Source organism: Notamacropus eugenii, chromosome 3 (genome assembly GCF_028372415.1).
Source record: "Notamacropus eugenii isolate mMacEug1 chromosome 3, mMacEug1.pri_v2, whole genome shotgun sequence".
Classification (NCBI taxonomy): Eukaryota; Metazoa; Chordata; class Mammalia; order Diprotodontia; family Macropodidae; genus Notamacropus; species Notamacropus eugenii.
This window is the reverse complement of record NC_092874.1, coordinates 384,354,089-384,369,480: the sequence shown is the minus strand read 5'-3', so window position 1 is coordinate 384,369,480 and position 15,392 is coordinate 384,354,089. Positions and strand designations below refer to the sequence as shown.

Sequence of the window (15,392 nt, the reverse complement as noted above, 5' to 3'; positions counted from 1 at the left end):
AGAAGGCCGACTTGCTCCCTTTCTTGTTCTTTATATTATACTCTTGAAAGTGAGTCTTCACTTCCTACTTGTCCTTAGCTCTAACTACTAATTTAATGAATTGTTTTTACTTATAAATGGCATTTAAAAAAATTGAGTTATGTTTTATAGGACTTTCTCTAACACTAAAAGAGTAATTACCTTATTTCTCTTTATCCTTTTATCCTACCCTGACAGCTTTGTTTCCTTTGCTTTGATTAGTGGTTCACTCATTCATTGTAAAATACTTTGTGATTAGTTAAGCATTATTTCAAGGCATTCTTGCTCACCCTTCTCTTTTTCTGCCTCTCCATCCCCATCCAGGATATTTGATTAATTCCAACTACAGTTTCTTCATATAGAACTAAAAAGATGAGAATACACTTCATATACAGATATTCTGTAGTGTCATTTAAAGAAAATACTCAGAGATAAATATTTCTGAAAGAATAAGAAAATGATATGAGCTCAGGCTACAAGTTAAATATCTGTGTCATTGGGAGGTTCAACTCAGATAAAATTCATCATGAAATACTTATTTTTCCTCTTTTCTTTCCATATGTATGACATTCTGTTGAATAGGAATCACGTGTAATTTTCAAAGCCAGTGAAGGGACCATATGCACCTAGCTCTTTACCTTTCCACTTGTGTACTGCACACATCTCATTCTACATCTTTCATATAATAGTTTTCTATGCCAAATCATCATGGTCCCTGACTTGGACTGATTGTTTTTGACAACTGATACATTTCCGAGCCGTTTGAGAAGAATGTTTCTAGTTTTCGCCTTAAAAAAATGGAAAGAACTGCAAGCATGTAATGGTACTATTGGAAAATGCTACTGTCACTAATTATTTTAGGAAATATCATGTAGCCTTTTTCCTCCTTTATTACATTTAAACTTGCCTTGTCACACACCTTTATTTTGTCTCTAATTATAATAGATGCTTCTTAAACTTGAAAGAAACAGAAATGAAAGACCAATTTTTATTGTCTTAATGGATCATTAGATTGTTCAGCCTGGGAAAAATTATGATTCCTTGAATGGGTTAAGATACTTTTTTATTCATAAGTATACTAGAAAGTTATAGTATTAAACCAGTGATATGTGTGCAAAGATTTGACATTTACCCAGGAAAGATTTTTTTCCCATTGAAAATAAACATTTAAAGAGATCATTTTATTGGACTAGTCAGCTTGGTACCATATAACTGTGCATTAATTCATTTGTTAACCTGTAGTCTAGCTTCATGGATGAGATAAAAGTTATGCAAATAATGTGAAAATCACAGGATATAATTTAAAATAATGACTTAGTGTTATAGACCTTTCACTTACAAATCCATTCTAAAAAATGTTTAATTCCTGTAGCACAGAACCACAGGTGAGCTAATAATGTAAAGATTTCAGTGAAAGCCTACCTTGGTGTCACATTGAACAATTGGCCTGCTTATAATCATGGAGTTATTGATCAATTTCTAGTCCAAATAGAACCTTGTGCCACGCTGCCTTTGTTTAAAATGAGAGGAGACTTATCATGAGCATTTGCACACATAGTTATAAAGCCCTTTAATATAGTTTTTTCACCTCACCATCAAATAACATTTATTATGTGCCTCCCGAACAAGGTATCATATAATGAATCACTACATATGTGAGTTTGTATATTGGTCTAAAGCTGCATTACTTTCTACCTCTAAAAGTGAAACGCTCTTTACTTAAACTATGTCTGCATTGTACCACTTAGCTGGTTAGCTGATGGTACACGTTCTTTCACATGAGGTCAAGGCTATATGACTACATGTTTATTTTGAAAGTTTGAACGTCTGTCTTTCCAAGTATTTTAAGTTTATTGAAATATAGTAAAGTCACTAGAACTTGCTTTTGTGCGGACTATAGGTTTTGCTTAAGGCCTCCTTAGACATTCTACTTATGTCACACCATGACATGGAGGTAACCCCTCAGGATCTTCAAGGATTTTCTTTGTCAAGAAAATCACAAATTCTAATAAGTTATATGAAGCTAAAAAGACCTCATATGTGGTTATGGCTCCTTGTTTAGGCCTTGATGGCTTAGCGTGAGTGTAAATAGCAATTGTTTTCTGTTCTGGCAAGAACCAAAAAGGATCTTTCCCAGACTGATATCTTTGTGATGGTAAATAGGGCTATCTTTTGTCTCAGTTCTTACCCAGCCCTTAGTTATTGAACGGATGTGACTTCATATACATTAAGACCCGAGAAAAACCTTAATTTAGAAAGACCAAGGTCAGCCACTGAACCTTGGGCCAACACCAGTCTTCTTGACCTTTGTCTTGCTTCTGGACTTGAATGACTCTGGAGGAGAGAGCATGACCCTGATGACTTTGCACAACTCTGCCACACTTCAATCCAGTCCAAGCATGGGTCTAGACATCACCTTTGTGATATCATTGTTTCTCTTCAAGAATAAGGGATGAATAACAACAAAAGTACTAGCTTCTGACATTAACATATTTATAAAATGTTGTGGAAGAGGATGCTGGGATATTATAAGCAATATCCAATTTCTGCTTCAGAGGAGAGGAGAATGTGTTTTCTATAGAAAGCTTGTTGTAAGACCCAGTACCTCAGATCATCCTGATAGCAGGAAGGAGGGCCACAGAGAAACAAAACAAAACAAACTATAAATAAATCTGTCGTCATTTCTACTTAACACGTTCTTTCCATGTATTGACTCAGTCCCTTAACTCATTACTACCTACTAGCCATTTCTTCCTGTATGTTCCAAAGGGAAACTTTTTTCCTTCAAATCTGATTCTCTTTCCAGTGTTCTTTTTTTTCTGTTTATGACATCACCTTTACCTCAGTTTCTTGAGCTTAAATCATAAAGTAATTCTTGATTCTTCATTCTTCACCTGTAAAATCCCATCCCTGCCTCCATTCCATCATATCTTCCATATATGATTATCTATCCATATACATTTCCCTGGAGTAGAATGGAAGCTTCTTGAGGGAAAAGGCTGCAATTTGTTATCTTATTTTTTCCAGGGCCTACCATGTTTTTCAATTTGTATCTGCTTAGAAAACATTAATTATTAATTTGATACATATTAGGCTCATTTAGTCTGTTTTTGAAACTACTACTACTACCACCATCATCACAAACCCCCCCACACACACTTTATTGACCCATATATAAAAAACTATATTTTTATTTTTACAGTGTAGAACACCAGGGAAGTAAGGAAAAAGGAAAGCAAAATGAGCGATTCTGTGTAGCATTTGGTGTGATATTATAGAAAGAACCTTTTATTTGAAATTAGAATTTGAATAATGCCTCCGCTCTTTGAAACCTTATCACCTTGAAATTTATGTCTCTGGGTCTTAAGTTTCTTTATCTGTAAAATGAGGAGATTGGGTAAGATGATTTCCAAGAACCCCTCTGATCTTCAATAATGTGATCCCATAATAGTATGGTTGAGAACTAGAGAGAGCTAGAAGGAAGAAACTTTTGTGTATAGGAATCATTTAACTGCCTTCAATAAGAAATTTGGGTAGAAGAGGTAGAAGAGAGGATGGTGGTTCACCACACTTAGGTCATAGAACATTAAGAGAGCTTAGGGGCCAAATGAGCATTGGGAAAACAGTACATATGTGTGTGTATGTATGTATCTATATGTATAATGTATGCGTATATGTGTATGTGCATGCATATATATGTATACGTGTGTATGTATTCTATACATGCATATATATACATATATATATATATATATAGCAGTATAAATTCATTGCTTGTTATGGGGGGGGCAGGATTAAAAAAACACATAAGCTCAAATCACTTGCTGTACCAGTACCATCCACATTCTATTTGAAGGTCTTAAGAGTGCTTTTAAACTTCATAAAATTAAGTGTTCTAAATGTCTAGTTTTCATTACGCCCCTGGTATATAGCTACTGGCCTTTGAAAGACCTGTACTTTACGAAACAAATGAAATAATTAGCAGTAGGCCTAGCCCAAGTATGTAACCCCTAAACAGCTCATTAGTCTTAAGTCTATAAAGATATTCTGAGAGTCCACCATAAAGCAGTTCAGCATAGTTATTGAGTAATGAAAAGCAGCAGCAGTAGAGATTTAACATGGTGTGCTGCAATCAGTGAAAGCATTTCCCATAGTTGGCAAATATGTTATATTGACTAGGAGGTGAAGTATACATGTACAAAGATAAATAATGATCCTTTTTGCTAGGAGATAAACCATCTTTGTACTGTGCAAATAATGGTAATGTACCTTCAGGGCTTTAACTTTCATTCCTGTGTAGAATTAAATCTATACCTTTATCTTTGAATTCTATATCAAACGTCAATCTTATAGCATTAGGTTCCTCTTATGCATTTTACATGAATGCACAACGTTTATCCTATGCTCAACATTCCAAAAAACAAATTCATCATTTCTTCCTCAAAAACTGGCATCCCCTTTTCATAACTTCCATATTTCTTTTAATCACCATTCTCCTCCCCAAAGCCATACTCTAATAATCATGACCTGGGAATGGTCCTGGATTCCTAAAGGTTATATCAGTAGAAGCATGTGAAGGTTCTTTAATTCTGGAAAGGCTGCAGGTATGGTTTCAACAGCAGGTTTTTTTGAGGACTAAATTGCCAAAAATAAAGAGAGGATCATTACCCATAGATATAGCTTCTGATGTGGCAACCAGTAAAACAAAGAAAGCATATTATGGCCATCACTCTTGTATGGCCCCTTCTGTTTCTACAATGATACTGGTAAAGTAGAAGAAAATGGTGAGAGTGCTAAAAATCACACTTTCTTTAGAAAGATGAATTTAGCTGTTGGTAAACTCTTTGAGATTGTGATTTTCTTGAGAGCAAGAACCGTTTCACTTTTCTGTTTGGATCCCTGTCCCTTAGTGTAATGCTTTGCGCATAGTAAGCACTTAATAAATGCCTTGTTCATTCATTCTTGCAAAATGGCGTGACTGAAAAATTCTACGCGGTATTACTTATTGTGAAAAGCAGTGTAGATCAAAGCCAGTTTAAAGAAAGTTACGTGAGAGACAACTAAGCAAAGATATAGTAAGGACATCTAAGAACGAAATTTGAAGGACAACAAACACATAGAAGTGGAAAAGATTTGTAAAGGTTTTTTTTTTTTTATAATGACCTCTACCGTCATAGGACAATAGATATTCCCCATTTGAACTCTTATTCCCACATTCCCAGGTGTGCTTATAGAGGAACTGAAATAGCACTAAAGAAAGATGTAAAAAGGCAGCTATTATAGCAAGAATACACAGAGGCCATGCATTCTAGAGGCAACATAATATTAAACGTATTAAGGCATTTATTTTCAAACTATCTGTAGGAGGGGAAGAGGCTAAAGTTACAGAAAAGATCTTAGATGTTATTATTACAAAAAAGACAAGATAAAATCAATAATTCCTAACTCATATGCCTACTATCTTATGTATATAAAATTTTCATGGGAATAATCTACACATGCATTAAGGGCCTGTGTAATGAGACCATCAGAAAGAAAATGGAAGGCTTTCCTAAGCATTATTCCTCAATAGAGCACATCTTCATTATCACAGAGTTGACTGAAAGATGTAGACAATAAAAGATCCTGGGGTGCTTATTTTTTGGTGATTACAAAAACAATGATTTGGTAGAGCAGAGTGCCACCTTAAAGGTTTTCTTTCAGGAACACATCTCTTTTGTACCCATTGAAATTTTGCACTGTGCTCTTAAGGAAATAACAACAGAGATAACTTTTTTGTTGGCCTTCTGAATGTTAACGTCAAACAAAGTATACAGCATGGAGATATATGCTCATTAAAGGTATTTGGCACTGTCACAGAAGAAATCCAGTGCAGAAGTCAAATTGAAGAATTTTTTATAGATAATGAATTCTTCTAGATGCTTCCTTTTGTGCTTGATTTTGTGTTGATCACATGATGCTGTAAAACATTAGATAGGCTCCTGGACATGATCAGTAGTCGTTATAATAGTTTTGCCTACATAGTCATATAGGAAAAGCCAAGTGGATGAAGAAGGCCTATTTTCCAGGTTTAAGCAATTGAACAGATCAAGTAGAGAGTTTGCTCATCAATATATTTATATTGGACAGATCTTGCAAATTGGTAATGAATTGGGCCCAAAACTGAACCTGAAGCTTCTTCCTGAGATTCTTCCAGGGTTATATTTCTGAGTCTTGGAGCACTATATTACTGCATAACTGCAACTGAGGATCATTCAAAAAACAACCAATAAGTGCATGATGGGCATAAGCAGACTGAAATATATTACAAACAAATAATTACTAAGGACATGTGATGAGAGGGAGACATCTGAAACTGAATGAAAAAAATGGAGATAGGTGGATCAAATGGCAAGAAGAAGGAACAATCAATCAATAGCCTGTGGGTTAGATTTTTATTCTTGTGATTTCACAGGGAAAAGAGATAGGTGTTCAGCACGTTCAGTGGACTCCCTGTGGGAAAATTGCATGATGAATTGGGCATGAATTGGAAATGCATGAATAGGGTACAGACGGAATTGTTGATGTCCATATTGATGAGAATGCAGAAATATTTGAATATCATTTCCCAGATTCAGGCTCATCTTTACCTTTGACTTCTTGGTTTCCCATGTACAATGAATTGCTAAGGCATTGTGATTTTTCCTTTTTATTGATACATCTATCTCCCCCCGCCCTTGTCACCTTTCTAGTTTGTTCCCTTTCCATTTCATGCCTTAAATAATGTTAACTTCTTGCTGATTGTTTTTTTTTTATTTTTAAATTATTAAATCCATCCTTTATACTACTCTCAGACTGCTATTACTAAAATACTGCTTTATTCATATTGCTTCCCAGTCTGAAAACTTTAAATGGTCTTCTATTTCTTGTAGAATAAAGTTCAGATTCTTAGTATGACATTCAGATTGCTTCAGAATGTGATCCCAAATGATCATTCAAGTCCCTTTCTTTATTTTCACCAGAATTTTCACCTTTTTGCCAAGGAAGTTGATCTATTTATTATCAATCACATATGCCTTTTGCCTTGTTTCCAACCCATCTCTCCATTTGAAATATCTTCCTTTTACTTGATCAAATACTATGCCTTCTTCAAGGCCCAGTCAGTGTCCCACCTTCTTTATTAAGTCTTCCCTGGCTACTGTAATCCAAAGAAAACTCTCCTTGCTCTGAATTTTTATATAATTCTCCATTCCTTATATTTGTCATTTTATTGCCTTATGTAATTAAGCTGTCATATATATATATATATATATATATATACATACATATATCTTACCTCCTCAAAGTATACAACTTTATATACAACTTTAGGGTAGAAATCATATATTACACTTCTTTTTTATGCATTACTGAATTAGTAGACTGATATAGATAGGTGGATGGATAGATAAATAGATACATAGAAAGACAGATAGATAGATAGATAGATAGATAGATAGAAGCAGATCCATTACCTAAATAAAATTAGTGAATTCTTTGATGTCTGTATATTGCTATGTATCCCTTCTCTCTTCCTTCCTCCCATATACATGCGCACATGTGCATATATACATGTGTATACATATACAACTCTCTGCACATGCATACATATATGTATATGTGCATATGCATACATATACAGATATATGTGTATGTATATATTTGTGTGCTTGTATGTATATACATACTAAAGTAATGCCTGCGAATTTTTTCAATGAGAAAAAGAGAGGAGATTTGAAGAAGAAGGACCATCCCTCTAGAAGAAACATGATCATCAAAACAGAAAATTTCCAAAGGGCAAATAGTTTCTTATGTGGCCAAGAATTAGTCTTGTTGAGACTGTTGAATAAAGAATTACGGACTTTATTTACCTTGAAAGATAACAAATTCACTTTTGGTTTGTCATGGGAAAATGAAACATTTAGTAATCTTTGCATATCAAAATTAATAGTATCTTTGTCATGTAAACATAGTTGTTTCATTGGTGTCTGACTCTCTGTGACCCCATTTGAGGTTTTCTTGGCAAAGATACTTGGCAAAGATGACAACACTGGCAAAGAGCTGGATACTGCAGATCATTTTCTAGATTAGGACACTGAGGCAAATAGGGTTAAATAACTTGCCCAAGTTCAGCCAGTGCCTGAGGCCAGATCTGAACTCAGGAAGATATGTCTTCTTGACTTCAGGCTGGGGTAAAGAAAAATTGTTTCATCCTTTGTTTAGATACTTTTTCTTTTTCAAAATATAGAATGTGGTGATATTATTATGATCATTTTTTAGTTTGGTTAACCTGTGCTAATCAGATTAGGACACAGGAGTAGATTCAAAAAAATCCAGTCCTTTGTTTAATTACAGGTTCTTGTTTTCATATTGGATCATTTTAGCCTCTCTGAGAAGAATACTAACATAATTGTTCTTCTGTATATTTTTCCAGAAGTGAGAAGTTCATAGATTAAACATTTCAAGCCTCTAGTCAGTTTTAGAATACATTGCTTGTCTTCCCAGTGATATGAATTGTTAAGCAAAGGCTACAAACAGCATCCCAGGTGACTTAGAAAACAATGACTTTTAATTGCCAGTACTTAAGTACTTGAATATCCATTAACTTATTGCCATTTTACTTCATTTACTTGAAAAAGATTTGCTTAAATTACCACTTGTCCTGGAAAACACAACTTAATGCTTGAATTAAATAGCACTAATTGTAATAATGTCTTTATAATTAGCTAGACTTTCAATTTGGGGAATTAGTGGACATGAATGTGAAAATCTAGGTTTCTTTACAGAGTAGATCACCTACTTTATATGACTGACTTTAGTCAAATCTCTTAACTTCTCTGACTGCACTTTCATCTTTAAATTGGGAGTAATAACTCCCCATCTTACAGAGTTGTTGTGTCAAACAAGGTAATGTGCATAAAGTATTTTGTAGATGGTAAAGTTCTATTTATGATATTCATGATGCTGATGATAATCACAGTGTAATGTAAAATTTTTGAATTATACCTTATTGGAAATTTGGGGGTGTTTATGAGAGAAATTATCAATCCTTTTTTAAACGTGAGTTACTGTATAGTGTCATGTGAAGAGCGTTGTAGTAGGAGTCAGGAGTTGTGAGTTCTAGTCTTCAGTATACACTATGGAAAGTCACTTAACTTCTATAGGTCTCATTTTCCTCATGAATTTAAAAGATTGAATTAAATGATTTCTAAGTCCCTTTTTTAGTTCTGATTTTTTAAAAATTAAATTAATATTTTTTAGGCACAAGCCTGCTGGAAATAATCTTTATTGATTTTGATTCTTCAGATCTGAGCATTTCTGCTGAGAGGATCAGAAATTGACAGAGGCACCCTATGACTCTAAAAACCTCTTTCATAATCCATTTCAGAGTTACGGTTATAGCATTTCCAGAAATAGACAAAATTCCACAATGAAATAAAACAGTTACATAACTCAAGGTAAAGTTCAATTAACATTTTGCTTCATCAAACAGAACAATAGTCACAGCCTTGTAGAATAGTTTTTATATATCATTCAATCCCACTTTTACTTTAAGGATTTCTCTTTTCCAATTGGTCAAAGGTGAACTGAAGAGATATTTCCATTAAATGAAGTAATCAAACAGGCTACTTCTTTATGTTGCTGTGTTCATTACCCAAATCCTATCAAAGAAAATCAATGAAGGGCTCCTTGCCCTTTTCTACACTATTAGAAAATTTTGGAAATGACAGTTAAAGAAAGAATAATAAGGTTTCTTTTTCAGATTAGGTCAGGGGCTTCAGAGTAGTATAATTTTTAAATGTTTTCTTAATCTTTCTAAAAGACAGAGGGGATGGGACTTTATATCTCTATGGTTATATAATGTGTGTATTTATTTCTAGAGTGAATGTTAATAGGTAGTATTTGAACTAGAAAACTAGAAATTATACTACTGCTCAATTGCAAATTTTTTGAATCTGCCATGAAATGAATTATCATTTGCTCATTTCAGTTTTTATTTTTATATTTAATTTTTTAAAAACTCAGTTTCATTTTATTTTCATTTTCAGATTCTTTCTCCTCCCATCCCCATCCCCACTGTGAAGTCAAGAAATACAAATCCCATTACAAATACAGTCATAAAAAACAAATGTATGCATTAGCTATTTTAAAAGAGAGAGAGAGAGAGAGAGACAGAGACAGAGAGAGAGAGACAGAGACAGAGAGGGGGGGGAGAGAGAGAGAGAGAGAGGAGAGAGGGAGGGAGAGAGAGAATATTTTAATTTGAATCTGAGTTCATCAGTTCTCTGACTAGAGGTGGATGTTATTTTTCATGATGAGTCCTTTGAAATTGTGATAGTATTGATCAGAATCACTAAGTCTTTTACAATTGTTGTTTTTTTGAAAATTTTTCTCCTGGTTCTACTTACTTACTTTGTGTTACTTCATTTAAGTCTTCCCAGGTCTTTCTGAAACTGTATCCTACTTTATTTCTTATAGCACAATAATATTCCATCACATTCATATGCCATAACTTGTTCAGCCATTCCACAATTGATGGGCTTCTTCTCAGTTTCCAATTCTTTACCACCATAAAAAGAGGTGCTATAAATATTTTTGTTCATATGGGCCTTTTTTTCTTTTTTCTTTGATCTTATTGGGGTATAAACAGAGTAGCAGTATTACTGAGCCAAAGGGGATGTACAATTTAATAGCTTTATGAATAAAGTTCCAAATTGTTTTGTAGAATGAATGGACAAATTCACAGCTCTTCCAAGAATATAAGTGTAGTTGTTTTCCGACATCCTCTCCAACATCTGTTCCTTTTCTTTTTTTGTCATCTTATCCAATGTCATGAGTGTTAAGTCAGAATTGTTTTGCTTCGTTTTTGTCTAATTTTTAGTTAACTAGAGCATTTTTTCCATATGATTACTGATAGCCTTAATTTTTCCTTCTGAAAACAGTCAGTCCATATCTTTTAAACATTTATCACTTGGTGTTTACTCTTAGAAATTTAACTCAGTTCCATATATATTTGAGAAATAAGATATTTAAAAAGAAAGTTCCTGCAAAGAACCCTTCCTCCTGCCCCCATTACCTGTTTTCCTTCTCATTTTAGTTACATGGGTTTTTTGTTTGTGCAAAACTTTTCAATTATGTAATCAAACGTGTATTTTACCTCTTAAGAACCTCTCTATCTCTTGTTTAGTTATGAACTCTTCTGTTCACAATCTAACAGGTAATTTTTTCCATCCTCCATTCATTTGCTTATGTTATCACCCTTTAGTTCTAAATCTTGCACCCATTTTGAGCTTATCTTGATAAATGGTATGAAGTGCCTAGTTTCTGCCAGACTACTTTCCAGTTTTCCCAACAGTTTTGTCAGATAGTGAGTTCTTGGCCCAATAGCTAGGATCTTTGCATTTATCAAACCCTAGGTTATTGTGCTCATTTGCGTCCATATATTATATATTCATCCTACTCTATCAGTCTTTTTCTGATCGATTTCCAAATTGTTCTCATGATTATACCTTCATAGTGTAATTTAAAAGCTGGAATATTTATGTCTCTTTGCTTTTAATTTTTCCCCTACTGACTCCCTTAATATTATTGACTTTTTTTCCTCCAAATGAATTTTGTTATTATATTTCTAGGTCTGTTTGATTGGTATTACACTGAATAAGGTAACTAATTTAGATAGTATTGTCATTTTTCATTGTATGTCTTGGATTACCTCTGAGCTTTTACCATAATACTTAGAATGATATGTAATTTCATCAGGATAGCTACCCGCTTCACCAATTAAGATTGCAACCTCTTTATGATTTAATAGATGGTTGCCCTGGCCAAAAGAACTCATTACCTTCTACCTAATGTTCTGGTGATGAACTTCTCTTAATTTAGCTAGGCTGCTTTTCCAAGTACAGTCTGTTATTGGAGTGATAATAGAAACAGCTTGGTAGGACTTAGCAAAACTTTGATTTTACTGACACAGTAGGATGAAGTGAGAGGTTAAGACTGTCTAGATTTTCAAGGGACATTAGAAATCATATAGTTCAATTCCATTATTTTTTTTTAGCAAGTGAAGAAATCAGATTCCCATAGAGGTTAAGAGGCTTGCTTTGGGCCTTAGGGTTAGTAAGTTTCTGAGGTAGGATCTGAACAAAAGTGTGTAGTGTTCTTATTATGATGGCATGCTTATTCAAGGCATCTGAGCTAAAAATCTTTAAAACAATTCAATAAAGCATTAGGTTTCCACAGGTGTAAAGATGTTTTTGATATTTTTGTTAACTTAAAATGTACATATGTCTTTGTCAGTTTGCTGTCAGATGCCTGTACTTGCAGGATGAATATATGCATTAAAATGTTTTAGAGTTGACTATTATAAACCTAGGGAAGATATGAGGGTTTGAGGGGATGTTTCTTGGTCGTGTAGCACTTTTGACTGGAGTGGCCCAGACTGGAGATTGGGAAAGGCCAAGGACTGTGTTGTTGTGACCAGTGGAATAGTTTTTAAGCAGAGTACTCTTAAATTCCCAGAAGACCTCTTTCCCCCTTCTTTCTTTGTATTTTCTACCAAGTAGAAAATCTTTTTGTTCTTCTCATTTGCAACACAACAGAAGGAGAAAAGAAAGAGAGTAGAACTTTAGGAGATTATACAGAGGCAAATGAATTTTGCAAAGGTAGATAACAAAAGAATTCTAAGAGTTTTATGAAGATACCAAGTAGGAAGGAACATCTCCTATGTGCTATCACTCTTTATATAAAAATTATATGGCACATGGTGAGATGAATACTAAAATCCTTGCTGGACTGGTGTTCACCTTCATGTTGTCTGGCATTGGCTGTTATAGAATGTTTGGCTGATTCGTGGTGGCTATTGAGCTAATTAATCAGCACTCATATTTGTATTGTTTGTCTTAATGAATAACATAAAACTATCACGTCTTTTATTATGTATTTGATAAATGCAGTTTGTCCAGCATTATCCTAGGTACTATGGGATGAGAGCAACCAAACAAAGACTGAACAATCCCCATGCAAATTGAAGCACTTGAAGGAAAGCATCTTAGAATTACTTGGTTCCATTTGACTTGGCAATGTAGTGTTTAACTTTAATGACAGGAGTTTAATATTCTATATACTGATTTTTCATTTGAAAACAAAATACCACTTTATTTTACATGAATAGATCTAGTGACAATAAAGCATTACTTTACAAATATTAGCCTATTATACATCTTAAGTCAGTTGCACATAATTGCATTTCACCACTCTACATAATACTTTAATTAAAACTAGGATAATTAACATACAGTTTTAATGAACAATAAATTTGAAGGTTGCCAAGACTGTAATATATTAGATGAATAAAACCTTTCTTTTATTTAACACCTAAATTCATATTGACATTATATTTTGAAATTTCATCCATTATAAACAAGAGGCATTTTTTTTAAAGAATACGTACAGAATTACAAACTCCGTGAGGGTAGGGATCATACTGAGACATTTCAGTATTCTTCATACTAGCTACCCCCCATGTCACTTAATCCAGCACCCACAACTGATACTCTAACTTCTTTTGACCTTTCTCCTGACTGGACATTTTTACTGACTGTTCCACATGCTTGAAATGGTCTCTCTCCCCATCTCTGCCACCTGTTTCTCTTATTTTTCTCAAGTCCCAGCTAACGTCCTACCTTCAATAGGAAGCCTTTCCCTATCCCCCTTAATTTTAGTGCTTTTTCCTCTGTTGAATATTTCAAATTTATCCTTGATAGAGCTTTTCCATACATAATTTTTACACATAGTCTGCCCCATTAGACTGTGTGTTTCTTTAGAATGAGGGCTGGGTTTTTTTTATCTATCTCTAGGGTTTAACATAGGGTCTGACACATAGTTCATTGGTTGTCCATTCTCCACGAGGACCAAAATGACATCACTATGCTAGAGTCAAGCTACAGTGTGTCAGACTGTGACTGACCAGACCAATATGTGCTCAGAATATTCTACCACAGGTTGGGTCCAAATAGTCCATATTCATATTTGGTGTGGATTCTCTAAATTTGTACATCTGACATTTCTTTTAACCTACTTCAATTCTGCTTTGCTTATAGAGCACAGCACCTTCTTTGATGAGGATACACCGTGCTGGGTGGCCCTGTGCCAGTGCCTCCCATGTCACACAATCAGTTCCAAAGTTCTTAAGAGAAGCCTTGAAGGTGCCTTTGTATCATTTCCTCTGACCATGTGTGTCCTTGCTTAATGTGAGTTCTCCATAAAAAGTCATTTTGGCAAGCATGTGTTTTGCTTTCAAACAATGTGGCCATCCCTTTGGATTTGTCCTCTCTGCAGTAGAGTTTGAATGCTTGGCAGTTTAGTTCAAGAAAGGACCTTAGTGTCTGGTACCTTATCCTGCCAGATGATGGAATGGAAGCAATTCAGTTTACTGGCATGACACTAGCATACTGTTCAGGTTTCACAAGTATAACATTGAGCTAGCTCTGGCAACGAATGCATCAACTTCATTATCAATGTTACATCTCTGGAAGGTACACTACCAAGGTAAGTGAACTTATCCATAACATTCAAAATTTCTCCATTTGTTGTAATTGATGGTTCCATGTATGGATGGTGTGGTGGTGACTGATGGAGCACTTGTGCTTTCTTGGGGTTAATTGTTAGGTCAAAATTAGCACAAAGAGCCGATTCATTCCATACTTGGTTGCATCTCAGTTTCAGAGGCTGCAAGTGCACAATCATCTGCAAACAGAAAATCATGCACTAACACTTCCTCCATTTTGGTCCATGTAGACACTCTGTCAAGGGGCCGTGTTATTTATATATGAATATATAAAAGTTCTCTGTCAATTCTTTAGCGTCTTTCAGCAAATTATACGAATTGTAGATTATTCTCTGTTAATTTTTAATTGACTGCCTTCCATCCTCCTTTAATTTGTTACTTCAAAAACGAAAACAGTAGCCTTTTATATAATTGGGAAGGCTATCTTCCTAATGCAAAATATATTTAAAATGTATATGTGAGTATATGTATATGTCTGTATATATGTACACATATACAGGCACATATGTCTATATAAATATACACATGCATACATATATGTTACCTTTTTTCCTGCTTTGAATTTTCTGCAACATTGCCTCTTTTCTCCTTTCCTCCATGCATAATGGAAAGAAAAATTTGGCATCAGAACTGGATTTAAATCCCAGCTTTGTTTATTTTTACCTTTGACTTCAAGAAAGTTATTTAACCTTTCTGGGCTTCAGTTTTTGTTTTCTAAAATTAGAGTTAGACCATCTCTAAGGTCTCTTTCATGTATAAATCCTATCTAGGATCTCTATCTGTTGAAATC

General features: G+C 34.3%; 1 protein-coding gene across 3 annotated transcripts in view; it reads left to right on the top strand.

Annotated features, from left to right (window-relative positions):
* Positions 1-15,392, top strand: part of SDK1 (sidekick cell adhesion molecule 1) — a 1,143,865-nt gene that overhangs the window by 390,704 nt on the left and 737,769 nt on the right. The gene's annotated exons all lie outside the window — the stretch shown is intronic.